Below are 25,918 nucleotides of genomic sequence, written 5' to 3' on the forward strand. Positions count from 1 at the left end.
TGGAATTTCAGAAGTCGCCACAGGACCTAAGAATCCGACGAGGGTAAAGCTGAGCCGACCTGCAACGACGACACCTCCAGTGGAGCCCTGCTGAACCGACTCACCACTTCCCAACGACAGAGGAGATCTCCCTGCTGGAGAGTCTTCCTCCCCTGACTGGTGGGAACAACTAGTCCCTTGCTTTTTCTTCGCTTCCAGGACGTCTAATGGTCGAATTGCCCGTGCTGAGCACCCCGGCAACCGGATAGCCACTAAACCACTGTACCGTGACCAAAAGGTGGTGCCTTGTGACGGAGCACTCCGCGGCTGGTCTCTTCCCTGGTGGTGCAACGATCTTCAACTTTTCCTCGACGACGAGATCCTCTCATCTTCTGGCAAAGCCCCGACTTGCATCCACCACCAGGAACAACTGCCCCCGCCTGAGCTATCTCTTCACTTTCAAGGTACTGTGTCCGCCTGGCTTCCCTTGAAACGGTTAGCGTGAGGTGTCTTAAATCCTTACCTTTCCATTGGGTCGCCTCCAGACCTTCTTAACTTTTGTTCTAAAACTGGTCCAACCTTTCTGTGACATTTTGCTACAAAGACTTGAAGTGCATTTCCACTGTGGTATCTTTTGGAACATATCGCCTTGCCTCCCTCCGAGTGGGCCTGGCCTCTGAACTTTGACCTACAGCAGATCCTGCCTTACTTGCCTTGCATTTGTTTCGTAAAAGAGTTGGTACTGAGTTGGTTTCTTACCCTGCCTTTTTCTCTCCCATTCTATCGAATATTAGAGTGCCATCTAGGTGAAAGCACTCACCTCTGTCTGCAAATAAGTGGTGCCGTTGAACCTAGACTTGTCAAAATATTGTATGGGATTGATATCTACTTATAGTAACTGTGACTGAAGTTGTTTGCCATATTGGTGCCAGTGTGTTTTTCATAGATGTGTTTTTAAATAAATAATTTTAAATCTTTACACCCAAGCTCTGATCAGTGTCTGCTTGTTCTACTGTGTAAATTGCCCTATCTTGTATACTCCAAATACTGCTAACTCATGTAGACTTAAACTTTTTGCAGTGGTCCCAGAGGGAACTGCACAGGTTTCTGCCTAACATAGCTCCCCGTTCTTCCTTTCCCTTTTCCTCAAGCTGTGTGTTCTATTTTCGTCCCTAGGGTAGCCTGTAGTGTGTTGAGCAATGTTGTCAGTTCTGCTACCGGAATTTGTACAGGAGAACTGGGAAGAATGGACCAGGGACACATAACTTGCTACAGCATGCAGACAAGAGATTAGGGCAGTATCAACAGGGTCAAGCACAGTGCGCTAGTGGGTCAGAGGACACAGTGCACCACAATGAGACAGGCACTTTAGATGGGATGTCCTCCATTCCTACAGCTGTGACAGTCCGGCCAAACACTGGAGCATCCGGGAACTCCCCCAGCCTCAGTGTGCTGAAGGTGGCTACTGTATCCAGAAGCATTATAGCACACTGGTCCCCTACCAGTGCTGTCACATAGGGGCCACCAGATGGGAAGGGGATGTTTAGGGCAAGGAGTTGGGGTGCCAGTGGTACATCGTCTGTGTCCTGTTCCCGTCAGGTTTGAGGGAACTGGGAGGGACATTGGCCGGCTTCTGGGGCCAGGGTTGCAAGGCGGTACCAGAAGAGGCACACTGGCTGTTTTTACTACTGGCTGGGAGATGAGAGGCATTGGTCTGGGATCTGGCCTGAGTTGTCCAGACTGGGGTTCTGGGCCAGAATCAGCATTGTGATCTGCGGGTCTAGGTTGAGTGAGGGGGGTGAAAAGGACCAGGTGGGCATGGTGCAGGGAGCTGCGATTTTCTGTGAACAGACAGGGCTGTGGCCTTATTCCGCTGATGCTAAATCTGCTGAGGACAGTTGTACTACCAGTGGCCCCATTCCTTACAATAGGCACACTGGTCCTGATGCACACAGTGACCTAACTGGGTTGGGCACTGGGCTGGGGGTGGATACTGGCTTGGGACCTGCTGATGCACGTACCTAGTGCTCTGATAGCCCCATTACTGGGGAATCAGATGTGGCATCTGGAAGTGGTGAATGATTCCTCTTCTTCCTCCCCCACTAAATCCGTGCCATCCTCTAGAAGCCCCCTACTGGCCCCCATAGGGTGATAGTGCAGGGGCTGATTCAGCAGGGGCGTACACCCAAGGGGCAGGAACTGGGAAGGGAGCAGAATAGCTGGTGGGGGATCAAGCACAGAAAAATCTATGACATCATCTGTGGCAGAAGGGGTCACTGGGGATAACACTGGGAACAGGCGGGGGTCCCATCTAGAACTGAAGTCATTTCTCATTGTCTCTAGATTAGGCTGTTCTAGCTTCCTCTCTAAGGTCACTTTTTGTTCCAGCCGCTTCTTCCTTGCCACACACACTCTGCAGGGACCACAAGATGTAGTACTCTAATGCCTAAGTGCTGAGTTCCCTTTCTCTCTTTTAAGAACCTCACACACCGCAACTAGGTGAGTCTCATCAAAGGAGCCTTCTAGGTTCCAGACCAGTAGGTTCTGATGCTTGGTCTGTTTGTGCCATACTGGCATCCATCTGACAATGTATGTGCTATGCACTGTAACCTTGAAGGCCACAGGGGAATCAGGGGAAAGGCTCCCTCCCTGGCTTGCAGAATTTTCAATTCTGACAGGCAAAAAGATGGTGTACACAAACTAAGATTTCTTTGACAAATACTAAATCACCAGAGGGCATAGGTCAGCACCACTGAGTCTCTACTATCCAAGTCTGTCATCCAGGGATATTCTAGCACACTCACAATCACTCACAGGCACTCACAGATGCACACTCACAGGCGCTTAAGGGAAGGGGTTGGTTGACAAACTGTTGCAGGACAGGGGACACGGTAATGTCAAGCTACTGGTCCACTTCCAAAATGTCTGAGCTCCTGTGCAGGCTGAATTCCTTAGAATGTGCAAGAGGTGGATGTTACGTTATTCTAATATGCTTTTCTACTGTGCCAAATCACCACTCACCGCTATAGTAATATCAGGACCTAGACTTGTCTGTGAAGTGGCATACAGTGACCCCAGGAGGGGTATCCCAATCTTTGCCTGCTGGAAGAAAGAAAATAGAAAAGGGCAAGATAAGATGTGGCAGATTGGCGCATCCTCTCCAGTGTGAAAATGCTTGTAAAAAGAGGTTTGAGAACTGTGCATCGGGACACAGTGGAAGTGGGCAGATGCCTGGTCAGGGGGCACATTGATCCTGGCATAAAGACTCCCAAAGGAGCTCTGACGAGGATATTCAAAGGAGGCAAAGCTACGTTGGTTATGAGTGTTAGGGAGAATCCTCGCCCAAGTGCTAAATTCACTCTACCTTAGAGCCCTCCAGCTCTTTTGCTATATTTTGGGACTTTGAACTTTTCATTTTCAATGTGTTTTACTTTTGTGTTCTTTGGATATGGAGTTTTAAAACAACACCATAGGCATCATCTTTTTCTTGTGTGTCACACAGCACCTTCAGTGCAGTGGCACAGGGATGTATTTCAGACTTTCCAAGGTTTAACTACCTTCTCTGGGACTGACTACTGTCTCCCAGAGCATGTAAAGTTAAATGACTTTACTAGTCTTTTTAAATGTACTGATCCAGCACACACTATCTTCCTATAGAGTGCTGGAGGGGTTGCCTAGGATCCCCTTAGTCTAAACACTCATGTAACAGTCAAATGTTACCCTTCCCCTCTTGAAATGGCTGGTGGCATTGGTTTAGAACAAACTACCATGATTTTTCCCGACCGCGAATACTGTTAGCTAAAAATCGGGGCAGCCATATTTTTCAATATGGCGCCCAAGACCTATCTGTAAACAGACACCGGTCAACTTTTTTTGCCGTTTCTTTTTGTAAAGGTCCTTCTAGTGTTTGTCTCTGCCCGCCAAACCAGGTTTGGTCCCTTTGTTCGTTGGCCTTTGGCGGGCTTCATTGCTGAAGCCCTTCTCCGGTGCCTGAGTGTCTAGGGTGGACAGGATGTGAGGGAGGTGCCCGAAACTCCCTGTGCTTAGTCTCCTAGGAGACCTGAATGCACTCTGGCATGATTGGCTGGCTGGCTGTCCAGCACAGACAGCCACTCTGCTGGGTGAGTGACAGCTAGGCTGGAATGAATGGGGGAAAACTGTTTAAAAGCAGCCATTTGGGACTTGGAAATCGGAGTCGAACAATGGAACGAAAGAACTGAAGATGAGCTGAAGGAAGACGACTGCTGCAACTCCTGGTCCATCGGTGAAGCCCTGCTGTTGGTCTGAATTGCCTGAAACTCCATCGACAGAGAAGCCCTTCAAGGTTAACTTCTTCCCTTGAGTTTGGTGGGAACAACCAACTCGCAAGTCACCTGGACACTGTCTCTATACTGGTCGAATTTTATTCAGAGTGCTGTTGAAAACCAGATAGCCAGTGAGAAGGATACCAGTTTGTGGTCTTTAAGGCACTCACACCTCAAACCGACATTTTGCCAAGCTTGTGGCCTCTTCCCTGGACAGTGCAGGAACCTGCCGATGTCCTCCTTCTTGTCCCCACGACTGAAGCTCAGGAACAGCGAGATCTGCAGGAACTGTCAGGAACAAGTGCTTCAGCTACAACTCTTCTTCATTTAAAAGGTGCAAGTGCGGCCAAGAAATAATTTCTGCCGTAGTGAAAGTTTGTGAAACTTTCCCAACTTTGAAGGCTTGTCCTTCCCTAAACCGACATATAACTTTTCATCTGACCAACTACTTCTAAAAACCGTGGCAAAGACTTAACCGTTTACTACTAGAACTGTGCTATCCTATCCAAGACTCTGAACCATCGACTTTGGCCCAGGCTTATTGAATTGAATTGCTGGTTGTAGTGAACTGAAACTATTTGCCCAAAAGTATTTGTGCTTTGATTCTTTTAACCTTGTCTTTTTACGCCTTTTTAAAGTAACTGAAGTGCGATTTTGCTCCCACTTCAGGGCAGCTGAGCTTGATCAGAAACTGATTGGTTGTGTATTGTAGTATATTAGATTGCGAAATTGAGCTACTCTTACTATTGGAATGTTTTCCAACTGACTGTGTAAATAAATGTATATTCTTTTACCAAGAAACCTTTTTCCCATCCTAGGAGCAGGTGAGTCGGACCCCCTTGCGCGACCCTTTCCATGTGTTTTTTAAGGCCAAAAAGTGCCCCCAGGCCCCTGCGTGCCCCGAGCTCCCCAGCCCCGCTTCCTGTTTCTTCCCCTCTCCCTCCCGCCTCCCATCCTGCCTCCCTCTCCATGTGTTTTTAAGGCCAAAAAGTGCCCCCAGGCCCCCGCGTGCCCCGAGCTCCCCAGCACCGCTTCCTGGTTCTTCCCCTCTCCCTCCCGCCTCCCATCCCGCCTCCCTCTCCATGTGTTTTTTAAGGCCAAAAGTGCCCCCAGGCCCCTGCGTGCCCCGAGCTCCCCAGCCCCGCTTCCTGGTTCTTCCCCTCTCCCTCCCGGCTCCCATCCCGCCCCCCGCCCCTGATTGGTTGTTGCGGACGAGGCAGCGTCGGTGTACCGACCCGCTTCTGAACCTGCTCCTATTTCCCATCCTAGGAGCAGGTGAGTCGGACCCCCTTGCGCGACCCTTTCCATGTGTTTTTTAAGGACAAAAAGTGCCCCCAGGCCCCCGCGTGCCCCGAGCTCCCCAGCCCCGCTTCCTGGTTCTTCCCCTCTCCCTCCCGCCTCCCATCCCACCTCCCTCTCCATGTGTTTTTTAAGGCCAAAAAGTGCCCCCAGTCCCCCGCGTGCCCCGAGCTCCCCAGCCCTGCTTCCTGGTTCTTCCCCTCTCCCTCCCGCCTCCCATCCCGCCTCCCTCTCCATGTGTTTATTAAGGCCAAAAGTGCCCCCAGGCCCCCGCGTACCCCGAGCTCCCCAGCCCCGCTTCCTGGTTCTTCCCCTCTCCCTCCCGCCTCCCATCCCGCCCCCGCCCCTGATTGGTTGTTGCGGCCGAGGCAGCGTCGGTGTACTGACCCCCTTCCTGCACCTGCTCCTATTTCCCATCCTAGGAGCAGGTGAGTCGGTCCTCACTTCCCCTCCTCTAAATCCTCTTCCTGACCCCATCCCTCCCACCCACCCCCCCTCTGATAGGCCCCTCGACCTTTATCACTGGTCCTCCCAGGGCAGCCCTCTGCCCGGCAGCCCCCAGCGGCTAAGGGCCCCAAGGCCAAGGGCGGCTCCAACAGAGGCGGCTCCGATATGTGTCTGCCGGTGTCCGCAGGGGAAGCCAATGAAGCCAGCAACTAACAGACACCACCAAAACCGTGAGTGTGGTATGGGTGGGGGAGTAGAGCAATCACTCCACTCCAGAAAGCCCATGCCACTCTATCTTTCCTCCAAATAACATAGACTGCCATAATGTTAGCATGTCCACACTTAAATAGAACTGTGAAAGTTAGCATGTCCACCCCTAGACGGAATTGTGAAAGTTAGCATGTCCACCCCTAGATGGAATTGTGAAAGTTAGCATGTCCACCCCTAGACGGAATTGTGAAAGTTAGCATGTCCACCCCTAGACGGAATTGTGAAAGTTAGCATGTCCACCCCTAGACGGAATTGTGAAAGTTAGCATGCCCACACTTAGATAGAACTGTGAAAGTTAGCATGTCCACTCTTAGATGGAATTGTGAAAGTTAGCATGTCCACTCCTAGACGGAATTGTGAAAGTTAGCATGTCCACTCTTAGATAGAACTGTGAAAGTTATCATGTCCACCCCTAGACGGAATTGTGAAAGTTAGCATGCCCACACTTAGATAGAACTGTGAAAGTTAGCATGTCCACTCTTAGATGGAATTGTGAAAGTTAGCATGTCCACTCCTAGACGGAATTGTGAAAGTTAGCATGTCCACTCTTAGACAGAACTGTTAAAGTTAGCATGCCCACACTTAGATAGAACTGTGAAAGTTAGCATGTCCACTCTTAGATGGAATTGTGAAAGTTAGCATGTCCACTCCTAGACGGAATTGTGAAAGTTAGCATGTCCACTCTTAGATAGAACTGTGAAAGTTAACATGTCCACTCTTAGACAGAATTGTGAAAGTTAGCATGCCCACACTTAGATAGAACTGTGAAAGTTAGCATGTCCACTCTTAGATGGAATTGTGAAAGTTAGCATGTCCACTCCTAGACGGAATTGTGAAAGTTAGCATGTCCACTCTTAGATAGAACTGTGAAAGTTAACATGTCCACTCTTAGACAGAATTGTGAAAGTTAGCATGCCCACACTTAGATAGAACTGTGAAAGTTAGCATGTCCACTCTTAGACGGAATTGTGAAAGTTAGCATGTCCACTCTTAGACGGAATTGTAAAAATTAGCATGTCCACTCCTAGACAGAATTGTGAAAGTTAGCATGTCCACTCTTAGATGGAATTATTAAAATTAGCAGGTCCACTCCTAGACGGAATTGTGAAAGTTAGCATGTCCACTCTTAGATGGAATTGTGAAAGTTAGCAGGTCCACTCCTAGACGGAATTGTGAAAGTTAGCATGCCCACACTTAGATAGAACTGTGAAAGTTAGCATGTCCACTCTTAGACGGAATTGTGAAAGTTAGCATGTCCACTCTTAGACGGAATTGTGAAAGTTACCATGTCAACTCCTAGACGGAATTGTGAAAGTTAGAAGGTCCACTCCTAGACGGAATTGTGAAAGTTAGCATGCCCACACTTAGATAGAACTGTGAAAGTTAGCTTGTCCACTCTTAGATGGAATTGTGAATGTTAGCATGCCCACCCTTAGATAGAACTGTGACAGTTAGCATGTCCACTCTTAGATGGAATTGTGAAGTTAGCATGTCCACTCTTAGACGGAATTGTGAAAGTTAGCATGCCCACACTTAGATAGAACTGAGAAAGTTAGCATGTCCACTCTTAGACGGAATTGTGAAAGTTAGCATGTCCACTCTTAGACGGAATTGCGAAAGTTAGCATGTCCACTCCCAGACGGAATTGTGAAAGTTAGCAGGTCCACTCCTAGACGGAATTGTGAAAGTTAGCATTCCCACACTTAGATAGAACTGTGAAAGTTAGCATGTCCACTCTTAGATAGAACTGTGAAAGTTAGCATGTCCACTCTTAGATGGAATTGTGAATGTTAGCATGCCCACACTTAGATAGAACTGTGAAAGTTAGCATGTCCACTCTTGGATGGAATTGTGAACGTTAGCATGTCCACTCTTAGATGGAATTGTGAAAGTTAAGCATGTCCACTCTTAGATGGAATTGTGAATATTGACCTGTGTCGCATCTAGATGGAACTGTGAATGTTAGCATGTGAAAGTTGCATTTAGAAAGTGTGCCCTACAGCCTCTCCATCAAGCTTAGAAATGTGCCCAATAGCCTCTCTGGCAAATGGAACTTAGAAGTGCGCCCAAGATCCTCTATGAAAGTTGCATTTAGAAGTGTGCCCAATAGCCTCTCCGTGAATTTTAGAAATGTGCCCAATAGCCTCTCTGGTAAATTGAATTTAGAAGTGTGCCCAATATCCTCTGTGAAAGTTGCATTTAGAAGTGTGCCCAATAGCCACTCTGTGAAAATTGCATTTAGAAGTGTGCCCAATAGACACTCCGGAAAGCTGCATTTAGAAATGTACCCAATAGACACTCTGGAAAGTTGCATTAGAAGTGTGCCCAATAAGCCCTCTGTGAAAATTAGAAGTGTACCCATTAGCCTCTGTGAGAGTTACATTTAGAAGTGTGCCCAATAGCCACTCTGTGAAAATTGCATTTAGAAGTGTGCCCAATAGACATTCTGGAAAGTTGCATTTGAAATGTACCCAAAAGACACTCTGGAAAGTTGCACTTAGAAGTGTGCCAAATAACCACGCTATGAATTTAGTAGTGTTCCCAATAACCACTCTTTGAAAGTTGCATTTAGAAGTGTGCCCAATAACCCTATGTGAAATTTAGAAGTGTACCCATTAGCCTCTATAAGAGTTACATTTAGAAGTGTGCCCAATAGCCTCTCTGGTAAATTGAATTTAGAAGTGTTCCCAATAGCCTCGCTGGAAAATTGAATTTAGAAGTATTCCCAATAGCCTTGCTGGAAAATGGATTTTAATAGTGCGCCCAGTAGCCTCTCTGTGGAAAATTGAATTTAGGTATGGGCCCAATATCCTCTGTGAAAGCTGCATTTGAAGTGTGCCCATTAGCCACGCTGTGAAAGCTGCATTTAGAAGTGCTACCAATAGCATCTGTGAAAGTTGATTATAGAAGTGTATCCAATAGACACTCTGGAAAGTTGCACTTAGAAGTAAGTGTTTGAACCCCTGTGATTGCTGCCCCTTTGTGTAACCTCTTGTACTGCTCACTATACTCTTGAGATAAGTCTGGCTGCTCAGCCACTGCTACCACATTACTGTGTAGTACAAGCTTGTGCTAAAGGTGAGATTGTGCTTTCACCTGTACTGTTAATTGTGTGTAGTGTTCCCAAAGGGTACTGCATGTGATTCTGCCTAAAACTAAGGAGGGTAGATGGGGGAGGAAAGACTCATGTGAGCGAGATGGGTAACCTGCCACCCAAAGTGAAGGGCTGAGAATAGATTGCAAGGGAGTTGGGGAAACAGCAGTCATTACAAATAATGTGCATTTCTAAATACCGTACCGATTGAAGCACAATACAAATATAGTAAACGGACTACTCTGTAGCTTGTTTCCTTATTTTGCTGTCAAATGGAGATATGATAGTGTACATGTTCGAGCTCACTTCTGGGCTGCGTACTGCTAATTCCCTCAGAAACATGAGCAACGCGTCTGCTGAGTTTCAGAAATGGGCTGCTTGTGCCAAAAACGCAGAGCCTCCCACTAAGAAAAGGTAACAGGATTTCTGCGTTATCCCCATATTACCCGTCGGCCTTTTCAAGCTAGAGATGGAAAGAGGCAACCGTTTTCTTGTTTCCATTATCAGTCTAGTCTGTACCCCTCGTCTCCAAACATGTTTACGCCTGGAGGAACAGGTAATTGTGGTTGGTTCCACTCTTTCATATTTCAATTATTATAATACCAGTACATTGGTGTATTATAAATAGGTAATTACTCCTAAATATGCATATGGACCCCCAAGCAACTGGTAGGCAGAAGCTATTGTGAGGAGATGTTTGAGCGCTTTGTTTTCTACGTATAATACGATAAAAAATAATCGCTTCAGCCTTGCAGGGCCGCTTTGGAAAACATTTGCCTCAAGTACTGGACTCAAAAAATTAGCCATGTCAAGTTCTTGTTTTTTCGCTTTTACAAAATGAGTTTTCCGTGTAATAGTAAAGGTTCTTTTTCTAGGGGCGTGCACTCATTTCTTTTACGCTAGCAATACTTTTCAAAGCGTATAAAGAACATGCGCCCAGCTGCCCTGCATGCACACGTTGTTGACAATCATGTAAAACATTTATTGCATTTTCTGGAAAACAACGGAACAAATACGACATCCGACATCACTTAAGTTGAGAAAATATGTGGCAAAGGTTCAGAGCCGTTCATTTCTCAAATGTTTTTCTCTGCCGTTGATCTCAGCACACACCCCATAAAATATTTCTTAAACAACCACATTAACAACTTGCAGAGATTGTCCAACTTCACCACCAACCCCCCCACCCCACAGCCCCAGCCGCCCCTCTCAGGTTTTTAAAGATTCCGTTGAAATGTCCCACAAGCTCAGGAATGCCACAAGAGTTATTATAGTAAGTGAAAAATATGGGTGTCATCATTGCATTCATGGCAACTGTACCCATTACATTCGGGAGACGGCTGCCCAGTCCTGGTTTTAACTTTGCATTCTGGGACTTGTAGTTCTTGGTGTGTACTGTTAATGTTAAAGGACATTTGTACCGCACACTATCACCACCGGAGTGGTCCCTTGGCGCTCTGGTGGCTCTGAAAGAGGGGAGGTTGAGTTAGTGGGAGGAAGCAGGAAAAGTGCAAGAGAGCAGTGATGTGCTGTTGGCGGCCTCAGCCCGGTGGGTCCGTTGGCTGGGCCTGGGGTGTTTGCGGCCGGTAGTCGTCGTGTACTATTGTGCAAGGCTATGTGTGTTTTTGTTTTGTTGTTGCAATGTAGTGAAGTTTGTGCGGTTTGTTGTGCTGTAGGTTTTGGTTGTGTTTGGTTTGGAGTTTGAGGGGTGCATGCAGAAAGGGAAATTGTTAGTAGGGTTGGTTAATTTGCGTCTCTATCCTGAATTTAAACGCTCGGCTTGCGTAGTCTCCGCTGTTGCGGCTCTGTCATGATCTGTGTCTGACTGGCATACAGGTTCCTTACTCCTCTAGCCCCGCCTCCAACATGCTCTCTCATAGCTCCATTCATACTCCTGTGGCCAGTGCACCTGCCAATGACAACCTCTCAGGTAGTGGGGCGATTGCCAATATCTCGATAATTCCACACCAATTTGGTACCTGGCGGTACTTAGATTGAGGGGCGGCCGAAGTGTTGGTGGGATTTTCTGGGTTAGTTGACTCAGTCTCCGTGCGTGCCGCCTGTGTTCCCGTCTATCCGGGGTAAGGGTTCTGGGTAAGTCCAGGGCTACAGATAACTTTGCATTCTGAAACGTGTAGTCCTTGGTGTTTAATGGGTAAGTCCAGGACTACAAATAACAGAATGCAAAGTTAAAACCAGGACTGGACTAGCATCTCCAGAGTTGAATGGATAATGGTGGCATGTATGTCATTTGAGCAGGGCTCACACGTGCCCCTTTGATTAACGACGTGGCTACTTGTATACATTTCCAGATACCCATTTTCCAGAAAGTGCCCCGTTTCAAACCGTGGGATGGAGCAGCTAAGCAAAGCCTTGGTGAGGACTTGTTTGGACTGTTGTGACGTATGCCACACAGGACTACTCAAGTACACTAAGGGCGCGCCACAAGGGGTCCAGAACCAGGAAGTTTGATTGTTCTCGAGACTCCTGAAATGCAACACTCTAATACCTCCTGGTCGATTTTAAAATGTAATGCAAGGCAGTTAGCCCCTTCCACAAGGCCTTCTGATGCAGAAGAGTGCGATACCCACAGACGCTAGTGCTCCAGTACATGTGCTTGGTTACTAGTTCCCAGCTAGGTTCTTCCTGTATAAATCCGGATCATACACAGATGCATACATAAATGCAGCTAAGGACTTTGGCAACTCCCTTTTCTATTTTTACTCACCAGCAGATGTTCAAGCAGCAGAAACAGGGAAGCAGGTGCATGTGAGTTCATGACCCCAGAAATGGGAGTGTCCTGAGCCCCCATCTTATGTGCACACACGCCATGACCACATGTGCTACAAGAGGCACTGGAAAATTGAGCTGTTAGGACTGGCACTGGGCTGAGATTTGATTATGAACTGTTGATCAATTGAGGAATATGGGATATCAGAATAACACCTTGCATCAAGCTCAATCTTACCTACCCTTGCACAATGATTTCAGAATGACCACTGTAAATAATAGTACGCCGAAATGACCGTAAGAGGTGGGAACCTGACCCAGGAAGCTGCTCTCTTGATCCTTCTGAGGAAGGCAACTCCTTCCTTCAGAGCAAAGGAACTCTGCTCTGGGAACGATTGCTTGAAGGACAGTCCTGACATAACAAAACAACTCTCACATCAGTGTGCTGAGTAGGCAGACAATGGAAGGGCGTGGAGTAGGAGGGGCCAGAGAAGAGATTTAGGCTAGGGGAGGTGTTCCACCCTCTTGAATTCTGCTAGAGGTCTCCAAACATCCTGTCCTTCGTCGCTTCCTGCAGACAAAGAACTCTGGTTATGAAACCAGAAGGTAATGGACACTTGTTACAGTAGCCTGCATTGGATCCCTGACAACAGGCTTGCTTTGGCCCAATCCACTGTAGCTTTTTGTCTTTTAAAAGGGGGACCATGTCCATAGTGATTCATCTTTGGACTTCAAATCAAGAAGGATTCACCTGGAACTCTGTTGGGAATATAGTTTATTCCAAGTTCTCTGCCATAGAGGTGAAGACAGAAACTTCCAGTGAAGAGGAACACTCGTCTTCCTAGCCACCTCGGCAGAAGATTTGGGGTGATGCTGTTTTGGATCAAAACCTCCAAATGGTTGTGTACGTGAACCAGGATCCTAATCACTGGAGGTGATGAGCCCCTTCAGGTGCCAGACAATTTTTCTGGAGTAGAAGTGTAGAACAAAGAACCAGCTTGCCCCTGCAGTCCCTGGGGTGGGCCTCCCAGCAGCTCAGAAGTCCAACAGCAGCTCAGAACACAGATTATCACATTGAGCTGGCTTCAACGCTCTTGACTTTGGGCAGCTATAGGACCGGCAGAGCTACTTTTGGCACTTAGTAACTCCGAACAGGTTACCCGCTTTCCGAAACATCCAGATGCCACATCGACCCATTAAAGCAGACAACTCTGACTCAACCTGAATACAGGCTCAACTTTGCAGAAGCAATCAACTCTAACATTGACTTGACCTGCTGGAAGCCATCCACTCACTGTATCAAACACCTACTTAATTCGGCAGAAATGTTTTCTCACCACTGACTCAACTGCTGACTCGAACCGCTGGAAGACGACTTAAACCTGTCTCGAATGCAGACTTCATCCAACAAACGTACATACCTCAAAACAACATAATTTCAGTAAAGTGCATAGGAATTCAGCTCAATGCTTTTTGAGCCCCAAAGTAAAAAAACACAGGTATTTGAATAGTCCCTGTCCCCTGGTCTTCCTTGAAAGACTATAATGATTTGTAAGTTTTCCTTCTTTGCTTTTTGAAGACATACATTTTAACATTGAGTATGCTCCTGAAATCTCTTGCCTGAACATCACTGTCTATTAACCCATAGCCCCTTTTACTGTTAAAATCTGCATTCCATGTTTTTCGTTTACACGGATGAGTTGTTAGTGTTTTTAGTTGTATTCTTTGATTTGATTATTTTTTAATTAAAGTTCCTATTTTCATAGAACCTTAGTTGGACATTCTATTATTTTGGTACCCCAGTGCTATTCTTGTTTGTGTTGCAACTGTACCAGCTCACACCCCTCCTGAGGAGTATAACGTGCCCTCAGACCACGTTACTAAAAGAGTCTTAGCCTGTTTCACCTTTATGATTGGGATCACAGTTGGTTTAGTAGTATGTTAATGCAGACCCAGGACAGGCTCTACTGTTTAACAGATGGGTGATTTGTTGCAAAAGCAAATCAAACAACAATAGTACAGGTACTAAAATTAAACAATGTCCATGTCTGAACATGAATGATAACTCATGTGAGCAAGACCTTGGGGGCACAGAATATAAACAATGAGCTAGATGTTGATAATAAAGCGCAATAGATTGGGCAATATACTGTTGAAGACCTTAAAATAATAATTAAAGCCCTTCCTACATCTAAGGCAGTAGAACCAGATGGCACCTGCAACGCGCTAATCTGGCTGTCTCCCAACCATTGGGCCTATGCCCTGCATCCACTATTTTGTTGGATAGGTAAACATGGCCAGGATCCTAATTTCTGGAGAGAGAGCTCCATCCTTCCCATTCATAGAAAGAGATGTTGGAATGATCCAACTAATTATTGCATGCTTGCCATGTTAGACATCCGGCTAAAGTATTTGCTAGAGTCTTATTACAGGAGCTGAACCAATGGAAAGCGGATAAGCATATTCTCCCTCACAACCAATCAGGATTCCGCGAAACGTCCTCCACAGTTCATACCATTTCCATCCTTGTAACATCTATAGAATATGCATGGCATAGGCGGCAGCTACCAGTATATGGAGCTTTTATAGATTTTAGTGACCCTTTTGACATAATCCTTAGGAATAAATTATGGAACAAACTAAGTCAATGAGACACAGCTGGTTTAGTAGTATGTTAATGCAGTCCAAGGAAAGGCTGTACTGTATAACAGATGGGTGATTTGTTGCAGAAGCAAATCAAACAACAATAGTACAGTGGTACTAAAATAAAACAATGTAAAATCAATGTTCTATAAAAGTAGGGTACTTCAGTTAGACTAACAAATATGCACAACTAATTAAAACACTCAATGGTAACTGTGAAGGCGATGCCAGTAGAAATCCCACTAGAGTCAGTGGGAAGAGTGGGGCAACGATTGATAACATAGTGACTACCAAATGTGCGAGCGATCTTGTGTTAGACACGTCCGTAGGGACACGTGAAGAAAGCGATCATTTCCCATTATATCTATTGCTTGCTAAGGATAAAGATGTGAGTAATTATGAATCAAATGTTAATATCTTTGTTAACAATGGGAGGAACAGGATAAAATGGAACCCGAACAAACTTGAAAAAGGTAGAGCAATTGCAGAACACGAACTGCCAAATTTCACACATAAAATGTGTGAATTTCAAGAGTTGAGACTGATGCGTTACAGATGATTGAACTGGTCTTATCAGCCGTCAAAGCTGTATCGTGGCCTAGACTGATATATACCAGCACGAGTGTAAGATGGAATGCTACCCATCAACATGGATTACAGTTTGATAGACTAATTCATGAAGCAAAGAAAAATCCTAGAAGCACAATTGATCTTCTAAAAAATAACACAAAGAATGATGCTCCCTTTAGAATAAAACAAGCGAATAAGACCTATCAAAAATGGTACGTCATCACAGGGAAAATATGGCCAATGAAGTATGGTGGACATTTGCTCATTTTGCTAGAACCAACAATAATGTAGGAATTTGGGCAGTTGTTAATAAGACAAAACAAAAAGCTCTACCTATTAACAGCGTATCTGAACATGACTGGATAACTCATGTGAGTAAGACCTTGGGGGCGCAGAATATAAACGATGAGCTAGATGTTAATAATAAAGCGCAATGGATTGGGCAATATACCGTTGAAGACTTTTAAGTAATAATTAAAGCCCTTCCTACATCTAGGGCAGTAGGCCCAGATGGCACCTGCAATGCGCTAATCCGGCTGTCTCCCGACCATTGGGCCCATGCCCTGCATCCACTATTTTGTTGGACAGGTAAACATGGCCAGGTTCCTAATTCCTAGAGAGAGAGCTCCATCTTTCCCATTCCTAAAAAGAGATGTTGGAATGATCCAACTAATTATTGCATGCTTGCCATGTTGGATAGCCTGGCTAAAGTATTTGCTAGAGTCTTATTACAGGAGCTGAACGAATGGATAGCGGATAAGCATGTTCTCCCCCACAACCAATCAGGATTCCGCAAAAAGTCCTCCAAGGTTCATAACATTACCATCCTCGTAAAATCAATAGAATATGCATGCCATAGGCAGCAGCCCCCTGTATATGGAGCATTCATAGATTTTAGTGACCCTTTTGACACAATCCTTAGGAATAACTTGTGAAACAAACTAAGTCGATGGGACACAGCTGGTTTAGTAGTATGTTAATGCAGACCAAGGACAGGCTGTACTGTATAATAGATGGGTAATGTGTTGCAGAAGCAAATCAAACAACAATAGTACAGTGGTACTAAAATAAAACAATGTCCAATCAATGTTCTATAAAAGTAGGGTACTTCAGTTAAACTAACAAATGTGCACAATTAATTAAAACACTACTGACTGAGATCTATAAGAGAAAATACAGAGAGTATAAACTTTAAAATAAAGGTGGCACCCTGGGTTGAAGCACATGCACTATTTCAACAGAATATGTCAATGCTGTTGTGAAAGGTCTTTACAAAAGTATAGAGGAGTGGTCTTACAAGTCACCGGGGCAGGGACGTCATTTTGGGGGTCCCAGGGGTAGCAACTGCTAACTCTGGCTCCCCCTCTCCTACCCCTAGACCTTTCCTTGCTACCCCTAGGGCACTGGATGAAGAGGCAGTGCCAAGAGCAGATATATGTGTTGCACCCTGAAAGGGGCAACTGTAAATGCAGCTAAATGTGTCACAGCTTTTTTCACCTGGAATCTCATTCTCGTTAGCTGGAGAAATAACAGGGATGCAGGAAAAAACATGTAGCCGCCATCACTAACAGGTTGGCAGTCCATTAGTGAAGAATGCTTGAATGGTTGGGTTCAGAGGCCGGGCTGTCAGTGCAGCTCATACCCAGTATTGTAGCAACAGGAAGGCTATGGGGGCTAGGTCTAGCTAGCTGGGAATGGGTAAGAGCAGTCTGCAGTACTCTGTGACAGCACAGCATGAACGCACATCTCCTCAGTGTTTCTCATTATCTGCTTTGCACATCCAGTCAGCCACTAGGCCTGTGAAGAGATGAGTGTTCCCCAGTGGCTGCTGCCACCAGTCCTGGCTGGGAACTGTGTGACTTGACCCAGGTCTACCGGACCTGCATCATAGGCACACGGAAATTAGGGTTCTATATGATATTTTCACTTTTTGTAGGTCAGCTAACAAAAAGACCGATTTGTTTCGCATGATGTTAAGCGGCCCGCAAAAACCAAAACCATCACATTGCTTTGCCCCCCACCCTCTTAGGCAGGATGTGTTCGATGAATAGAAAAATACATTTTGACTTGATACCCTAGATGGATGCAAGGTGAGATCATTATTTTACATGAAGCTGTGCTCTGCCTTTGAAATAAACGATCTGTTGATTTATCAAGCAAAAATTATTATATATTAGGAAGGATAGCTCAGTGGCAACACACTTGCAAATGGAAAAAGAGGATGCTTTGCAACATTGGTTCAATTCCTGTTCCAGTGCTTAGAAGCTGTAGGAGGCTGGCATTACGCAAAATATAAAGGACCAAAGAAAATAATAAAATGGGCCTTTTCTACGGGTGATGTCATGGAGCTGCTGTTGCTGTTGCATTTAAAATTTTTAAAAACAGCAATTACTGTGACCTGCAACACATCCTTCATCTCTATCTCCCATCTAACAGATAAAATAGTGGATTACTTACCAAATAAGCAAAACAGAAAGGTGATGGCTGGAAGGTTTCAAATAATTTATAAACTTGGCACAGCTCTGGGCAACCCTCCAGACCACTGTTTTTCAGTCTGCCAAGCCACCCCAAAAGGTGCCATCCAGCTTGAACTGCTAGGTCACATCCCTCGTGCACGAGACCACAATCATCCCCAGATATGTTCCATCCTCATTGGGCGTCATCAGTGAGGAGTAGCCTAGGTATGTAGCCCCAGCAGGCTTTAGTAGGTGTGATGTTGTGGAGCTGCTGCTGCTGTTTACATTTAAAAATAAAAAATAAATGAAATTACTGTGACCTATAAAAAATAATGGGTTACTTACCAAATAAGCACAACTGAAAGGTGAGGGCTGGAAGGTTTCAATTCATTCATAACCACTAGCATAGTCTGGGCAAACTTCCAGACCATCATTATTCTGGTTGGACTTGTGTTGGTCATTCACTATTTCCAGTCTGTGGTCAGACACTTGGCAGGCACTGGACGTCTGAGCTTTGGGGTTTAGTTCAGGTTGTTGTGTTGGACGTCTGCTTTCATCCACAGTCATTTGATAATATGGGCCTATACACACTTATATTAACGCTACATATGGTGATCCATTCTCGTATGTAATATATATCATATTACAGTGATATCGTAACCATATTTTTCTAAGCGTACCAAAGAACAATGCTATGTGATGCCACTTCCTGGTTCATCAGGGTGTGAAAGGGTGTGAAAGGTTGTGTCTTTCATTTTTCGTTATATCACTTAGGGGTCGGGTCAAATTATGTCACTTGCTGTGATGTTATCAAAGCTCTTGGGTCTCTTGGGTCTTGTGATGTCACTTTCGCTACCCCTGGCATTTAGGTGAAATGACGTCCCTGCACTAGGGCCCTTTATGGTGGGTCATGGGAGTAGGATAACTTCAAATACATTTAGCTGCTTGTCTTTGGGGCTCAACAGTGCCAAGCCTGACCTTTGGGTGCTCTGATGTATTCAAGCTAGTGTCAATCCAGCCGAATCATGCTTCCCAGTGGTGAGCTGGCATCAAGAGTGTATGTTTCATATACTAAATAAATACCATATCCCTGAAGAAGAAATACACTTCGGTAGTGTATTTGTTTAGGGAAAGTGTAAAGGACATATATAGACATAGTGGCATTAGACGTAGAGGTGTACAGAGGACAGAATGACCTGCAACACTTCTTTTAAAGTATAACCATTGCTTTCAAAAGTGGGTGCAGGACATGTCACAGTTTTAGACGTGCAGCAGCAGCTATGACACTGCCAGATTGGATTTTGAAGCTGAGGTCCTGCATATGTCATTTTGGGGACCCTTTATCAGACTACAACTCCCATCAGTCCTATCCAGCATAGTCAATTGTGAGGGATCATGGGAGTCATAGTCCAAAACATCTGGGGATGCACAGGTTGCCGACCCCGGCTTTATGGGATTTCTTCCAAACAGTACATTCATTGACCTGGTCTCCAGAACTCTCCAATAGCTGTATCCTATTTATACTTCCCTTCCTCCATAATTCTTTTTTGTTTGTAGTTGTTTTCACATGGAACATTTCCAAGTAGTTTTCAGTGAGCTGTATTACATGTGGTCTGAGAATGATGTATTTCTGTTTCTGTTTTAGTTTGCACTAATTTCTGTCAGTTTATTTAAACAATTATGGTATTTTTCCATATTTCTATGCACGTTTTGCACATGTGATTCTTGCCTTCGATGTGGTTGTGTGCATTGTCGCATAGCTCAACAACATGCTGGAGTCAGTGGCGTAACACAAAATGTGGGGCCCCCCTGCGAGCCATGCTGAGGGCCCCCTCCCCCCCAACTCAGCAACAAATCACGGGTCGCACCACACTTTGGGCCGGCTTAGATTGTCACGCTTGCGCAATATACACAAACGTGCTGCTGAAGGGGTATGCCGCACACTGAACTAGGAGAAATAAATAAATATGTATTTTAATGCAATAAACAGCACACTTTCTGAGAAAAACTGGCTATAAAGCCACAGTGTTTGTAATTGTTTTGTAGGGTAACACCAATCCAATACATGTAAGTCACCAACAGTGCACAAGAACATTAATGCTTTGCTATTAAAAATGCCACAATGAAAACATGTCCAACTGGCTGCACAATGTAGACCAGTGTAGACACATAATAACATTACAGTAAAGCATGCCAGGCCACATTTAGACATGCCTAGATTGGATGAACCAAAATGCCAGTCAAAGAAATAACACTCATCAAGAAGAGAGCACACATTAAAGCCTGTGTCTCCGCGGCCTCTACCAACACGGCCAAACTCTTTAAAATCTGCAAGGAACTGGTCAATCCTGTTGCGGTCTCTACCTCTCCTGTTCCCTCCAAGGCCCTCTGTACTGCTCTGGCCTCTAACTTCTCTGCTAAATCTCAGGACATCCTGTCCTCTATCTCCTCTTCCTCTCCCTCTTCCTCTCTTGGCACCCTTTGGCCATCTCTACCTCTCTCCCTCCTTTTTCCTCTTTCTCTCCGACAACACCTGACGAGGTTTCTAGACAAGTCTGATCTATGAAAGCGTCGCCCAAACAGGTGCTCCCCTGCTCCTCCAGAACCATCAAGGACCATATTGACACCCTCGCTCCAGCCTTGGACGATTTTTGTAATCACTCTTTAGCGACTGGAATGTTCCCCTCTCCTCTTAAACACTCCATTGGGCACCCACTCCTCAAGAAGCCATCTGCTGATCCTACCTGTCCGGCAAACTATTGCCCAATCTCCATCACCCCTTTCTTGGGCAAACTCTGGGAAAAGCTTGCCATCGCCCAGCTTACTCTCCACACTGAATCTGTTGGTTGTCTCCATGACAATCAGTCCGGCTTCAGAGATGCCAGAGGCATGGAAACTGCTCTCCTGAACACCCATGATGATCTGCTCTCTAACCTTGATTCCTGCATTCCTTCTGTCCTCACCCTTCTTCTTTCCTCTGCTTTCGACACAGTCAACAACGCCATCCTGATCATTGGACTCCGTGAGAACCTGGGCATCATGGATCAGGCCCTGGAGTGACTGACCTGCTTCCTCTTGGACCACCCCCTCCCCGTCCCAGGTCCAACCTGGTCCCAATCTCTCTGCCACCTCTCTCTACCTGTGGCGTTCCCCAGTGCTCTATAGTCTCACCCTGGTTTTTCAACCTCTACTTGGCCCCTTTGGCCCACCTGATCTCTACCGTCTCCTCTAACTTTCAGTGTTATGCGGATGACTCAGCTTTCCTTCAGGCTCTTCTCAGCCTCCTCTCCTCTCTCGCTCATTCCTGACTTTCTATCCGCGATTCAGGATTGTTGCGCCTCCAACGATCTCTGCTTTAATGTCAGTAAGATGTAGTTCCTCCTCATTGGGACCCTGGCAACAGCTTTCCCTCTCTCACTCTGGACGTCTGCCTTGGGCCCTCTTCCTTCACCTTCCTGCGAGGCAAAAACCCTTGGTGTCATCTATGTCACTCTCTATTTCTCTCCTCACATCTCGGATGCCACCAAGATGTTCCACTACCAGCTGCTCCTCCTCAAAGGGACTCTTCCCTTTCTCACTTTCCACCAGAAGCTCACAGAAGTTCTCTCTAGGCTGGACTACTGCAAAAGCCTCTTTCTCATTCTGCTTTCCTCTACTCTCCGTCATCTGCAACTAACCCAGAACACAACTGTCAGACTTATCCTTGGCATCAAGCCCAGGGATCATATCTCTAGCCCTGAAGTATCTCCACGGGCTCCTGGTGGCTGCAAGGATCAAGTTCAAGACCCTTTGCATTGTCCACATGTCTTTCTGGGGCCAGGGCCCGCCCTACATACAACGCTCTCTTCCAAAATACCTTCCCTCTTGAGCCCTTTGCTAAACTACCTCCAACTCTCTAAGGGTTAGACGCTTCTTCAGGCAGAGAGTCGGGGGGGTAGATCTCGCTCCTCTGCTGGTGCCTTCCTGCCACTTCAAACTTGAGTCGGAAGCAGCTCAAAACTTTCCTTTTCTCCTCTGCTTTCTCTCTCTCCCTCCCCTGCTGACCTACCTGTCTGCTGTACCGACCGGTTGCTTGGATACCCACAGAGTCTCTCTGAGTCCAGGCTCTTTCTTGATCGGCCACCCTTGCACTGTCTCAATGCCTACCATGCACTTAGGGGCTGTAACTGTAACCCTGCATCCCCTTGTTCACCTTGCCCTACCCATAGTCGCGCTGCCCTGGCTGCATTTACTCAGAGCATTGCAGCCCTGTTTTCCCCTCTCCTCTCCCTTGCACTTCCCCCCCTTCCTTTCCTCTTGCACTTCTCGTTCTCACAATGACACAAGGCCTAGTAAGATCGTTTGTCTTGTCCTCCCTCTATCTTCCCTAGCTTGTCTTGTTGCACATAGAAACACTTGTGTGCAGGCGCTTTATAAATGACTTTTATCATATAATTTCATCACAGATGCCTAGAAAAATATACAATGCCGCAGTAAGAAATGGCAAGACTGGCAGCACCCAAATGCCAATCTAGCCAGGTAATTACACTTAGCAGGACTGTTTTATCAAAAATTCCCAGTTAACAGAAAGTCATACCAAACAGAGGAATGATTAAACTGGCTGCACCAAAATGCCTCTCTAGCCACGAATAGCACATATCATGCCTGCTTAGCCTGGACATGGACAACCATTATGATTTATCGCACAATCTTGCCCCCCCCACACATCCCCTCTCCCTCCCACTCCCTACCCCAACCTCCAAAATCAGCTCCTTGGCCAAGAATTACCTCCACGTCCCTCTTCCTTGTCCCAGAGCTTACGTATGAGGCTCCTTGCCTCATAGGTAAGTACTGGGATGAGGAAGAGTGGGACTAGGAGTAATGAGGATTATAGGTTGCTAAGTCAGGCATTCGCTCTATGTACCTCAACCTCATTCCAGTACTTGTGTATGAGGCAGAGTACACAAGTACTGCCTCTTACATAAGTACTAGGACAAGGAAGAATAGGGCTAGGAGTAATCAAGGCCTTAAACACAAGTAGTGGCTCAACATCATTGAGTTCACTGGGTTTCAGCACTCCCCCCCACTGACATTTTGGGCTATGTTGACTCGACCTGGCTGACCTTCAGAGCAGTTGCCGGACAGAACAGGACACAGATGTTAAACGGCACTTGGGTTTGGTGTTAATAAGGACCCAGCAATTACCAACGTAAAGCATTTCACTGCATTCAAATGCCAAATTTTTTAGACAATTGAAATCGCGATGTGTGTCTAGTACTTGCATGCCAGGGGAGTGATTGGAAGGGTAGAGAGGGAATAGAAGACTTAAAGGAGAGAGTTAACTGCTTGTAACATTGAAGCTGCACTAGAATAGTCTCATTAAAACCCGTAAAGAAGTTAGATGCCCCCACACAAATAAGTTTGCCCCTCCCCACCACACGTGAAGTTAGCGCCTCTCCCAACATTTGAAGGGTTGTTAACGGTGCCGGTGCTTCTGTGAGGGGTCTACCGACCGTGGCCGCTGTGCCCGGCAGGGTCAGATCTGTCAGGCACAGCGGCCCCAGCAGATAGACCTGTAATATGCCGGTCCAGAAACAACAGTAATGGTAAGATTACCAGCACTGTTGTTTCCAGGCTGGCATGGTCAGCTCAATGTGCTTCGAGAGGCACGGCTTAAACTCCTTGATGAGGCCCAACAAGGCTGAAACACGTGTATGGGGTTGCTGTTGGTACTCTTGTTCAGAAGAGAATTGCCATAGCATTTCGGTGCTGGACTGCCCATGTGGGCATGACAAAGACTGAAATGCAAATGGTTATTTCCCATCTGTGAAAGATACAGTGAGCAAAAAGCAGATGGCTGCGAACTCTCAAAGTGGTTAATAACCACTGAACAGGTTATCATGCCGTGTTCTTTCACGAGAGGGGCGCCTGCTACCTTTTTTGTATTTTTGGAAGGAACTTGGGGTTGGTCACCCTAAGTTACCTGGGGGAACCAGACGTGGACTCCCTGCTCACTGTGCTTCGAGAGGCACAGCTTCACCTCACTGATGAGGCCCAACAAGGCTGAAACACGTGTATGGGGTTGCTGTTGGTACTCTTGTTCAGAAGAGAATTGCCATAGCATTGCGGTGCTGGACTGCCCATGTGGGCGGGACAAAGACTGATATGCAAATGGATATTTCCCATCTGTGAAAGTTACAGTGAGCAAAAAGCAGATGGCTGCGAACTCTCAAAGTGGTTAATAACCACTGAACAGGTTATCATGCCTTGTTCTTTCGAGAGAGGAGTGCCTGCTACCTTTTTTGTATTTTTAGAAGGAACTTGGGGTTGGTCATCTAGGCTGAGTTCCGATGCCAAACACTGTTTTATGCCTTCACAGCGAGACCGAGAGTTCAAGGCGCCAGTTTCTTCACTGGCTAGAAAGTTCTTCCCACAAGTGAACGTTGCGCGGAGAATGTTGAGTGTCCAAAATTTTCCGTATTGTCTTTGTTTGCCTGTATTTTTGTGGGTGAGTAGCGCTGCGTGTAGAAGCTAGCTTCTGGTAGGTTTGCGCTGCACCTTCAATTCGAGCGCGCCTGGTAATGTCTCTTCCTTTCCCTTGCAGGAGAAATCATGTGGTATTAGCGTCTCGAGTCCGGGTTCAGCGCTACTGGAGACTTGGTGGTTAGGTAAGTTTGTACAGAGGCTTTTGGTAAGTATGCACCGCGTAGAGAGAGAGAGAGCGCAGTGAAATAAGTGTCCGCGTTATTGGAGCGAGCACAATGGTTAATGTCTCTTCTTTCTTACAGGGGTTTGTGCGCTCGTGCAACTAACCTGAATTCCAGCTTTGCATAAGATTCAGTGAGTATGCGCAGCGTTACTGATGTGTGCGTGTTAACGCTGTTCTTCTTTGTTCTTACAGGTGCCGGTGTAGAAGTCCCCTCTTGACTGGAGATAGCTGCGTTGAGGAGTAAGAACCAGGTAAGCTGAAGCTGAATGATCCGGAGCGGGTAAGCAGAAGTAGGATGATCCAAAGCAGGTAAGCAGAAGCAGAATGATCTGGAGCAGGTAAGCAGAAGCAGGATGATACGGAGCAGGTAAGCAGAAACAGGATGATCCGGAGCAGGTAAGCAGAAGCAGGATGATCCGGAGCAGGTAAGCAGATGCTGGCTGATCCAGAGCACGGCAAGTGTGTTGCTGATACAGCTCACAGTAAGCAACACGAAGCGCTGGAAGAATCTTGGGTGTGGCTTATATAGCCAGCCACACCCAAACACTAGAGAGCTAATGAGTTATCATGCACTGCCTGTTTGGCAACAGGAAGTGGTAACCAGGAAGTTACTCCAAACACAAGGAAGGAATGAAAGGAGGGATTTGTTATGGGTTATTTGTGTGCCTATGCCAGGCCTGCCAAGCCTCCACCCAGCTTGTCCCAATTACCTGCCTGATACCCATGTCATTGCCACAGCATTTCGGTGCTGGACTGCCCATGTGGGCGGGACAAGACTGATATGCAAATGGATATTTCCCATCTGTGAAAGGTACAGTGAGCAAAAAGCAGATGGCTGCAACTATCAAAGTGTTTAATAACCACTGAACAGGTTATCATGCCGTGTTCTTTCGAGAGAGGGGTGCCTTCTACCATTTTTGTATGGTCAGAATGAGACCCATTGTTTCTTTTTGAAGTCACTCTAACTTCATTAAGAAATTATTCAGTTAAGGACCGAACCATAACGGAAATAATTTCTTTATGAAGGCAGAGGCAGAGTGACTTCAAAAATAAAATATTTATTTTTGAAGTCATGGGGCTCCCACCAACCCCATGACATGGAGCCCTTCAGCGTAGGGTCCTCCATGTCATGGGTTGAGGGGAGCCCTCAGCCTTCAAAAAGAAAACATCTTTTTGTAGTCACTCTGCGTTCATGAAGAAATGATTTTTGTTACAGAAATATTTTTTTTTATTAATGCAGAGTAAATTCAAAACAAAACTTTTTTTTGGTTGAAAAAAAAAATCTTTTTTTTTTTTTCAAATGGAGCCCCCTCCCAGGACATGTGCTGGTGGGGCCTCCCACACTGCAGGGGTTGCAGGGGACCCTGTTATGCCAGTGGTTGGAGTATATTAGGAACAGAGTCCTTTCACAAGTAATCCCTTGGAACAGGGATTAATG

The sequence above is a fragment of the Ambystoma mexicanum genome, chromosome 6q, assembly GCF_040938575.1.
Source record: "Ambystoma mexicanum isolate Mex_15411 chromosome 6q, UKY_AmexF1_1, whole genome shotgun sequence".
Classification (NCBI taxonomy): domain Eukaryota; kingdom Metazoa; phylum Chordata; class Amphibia; order Caudata; family Ambystomatidae; genus Ambystoma; species Ambystoma mexicanum.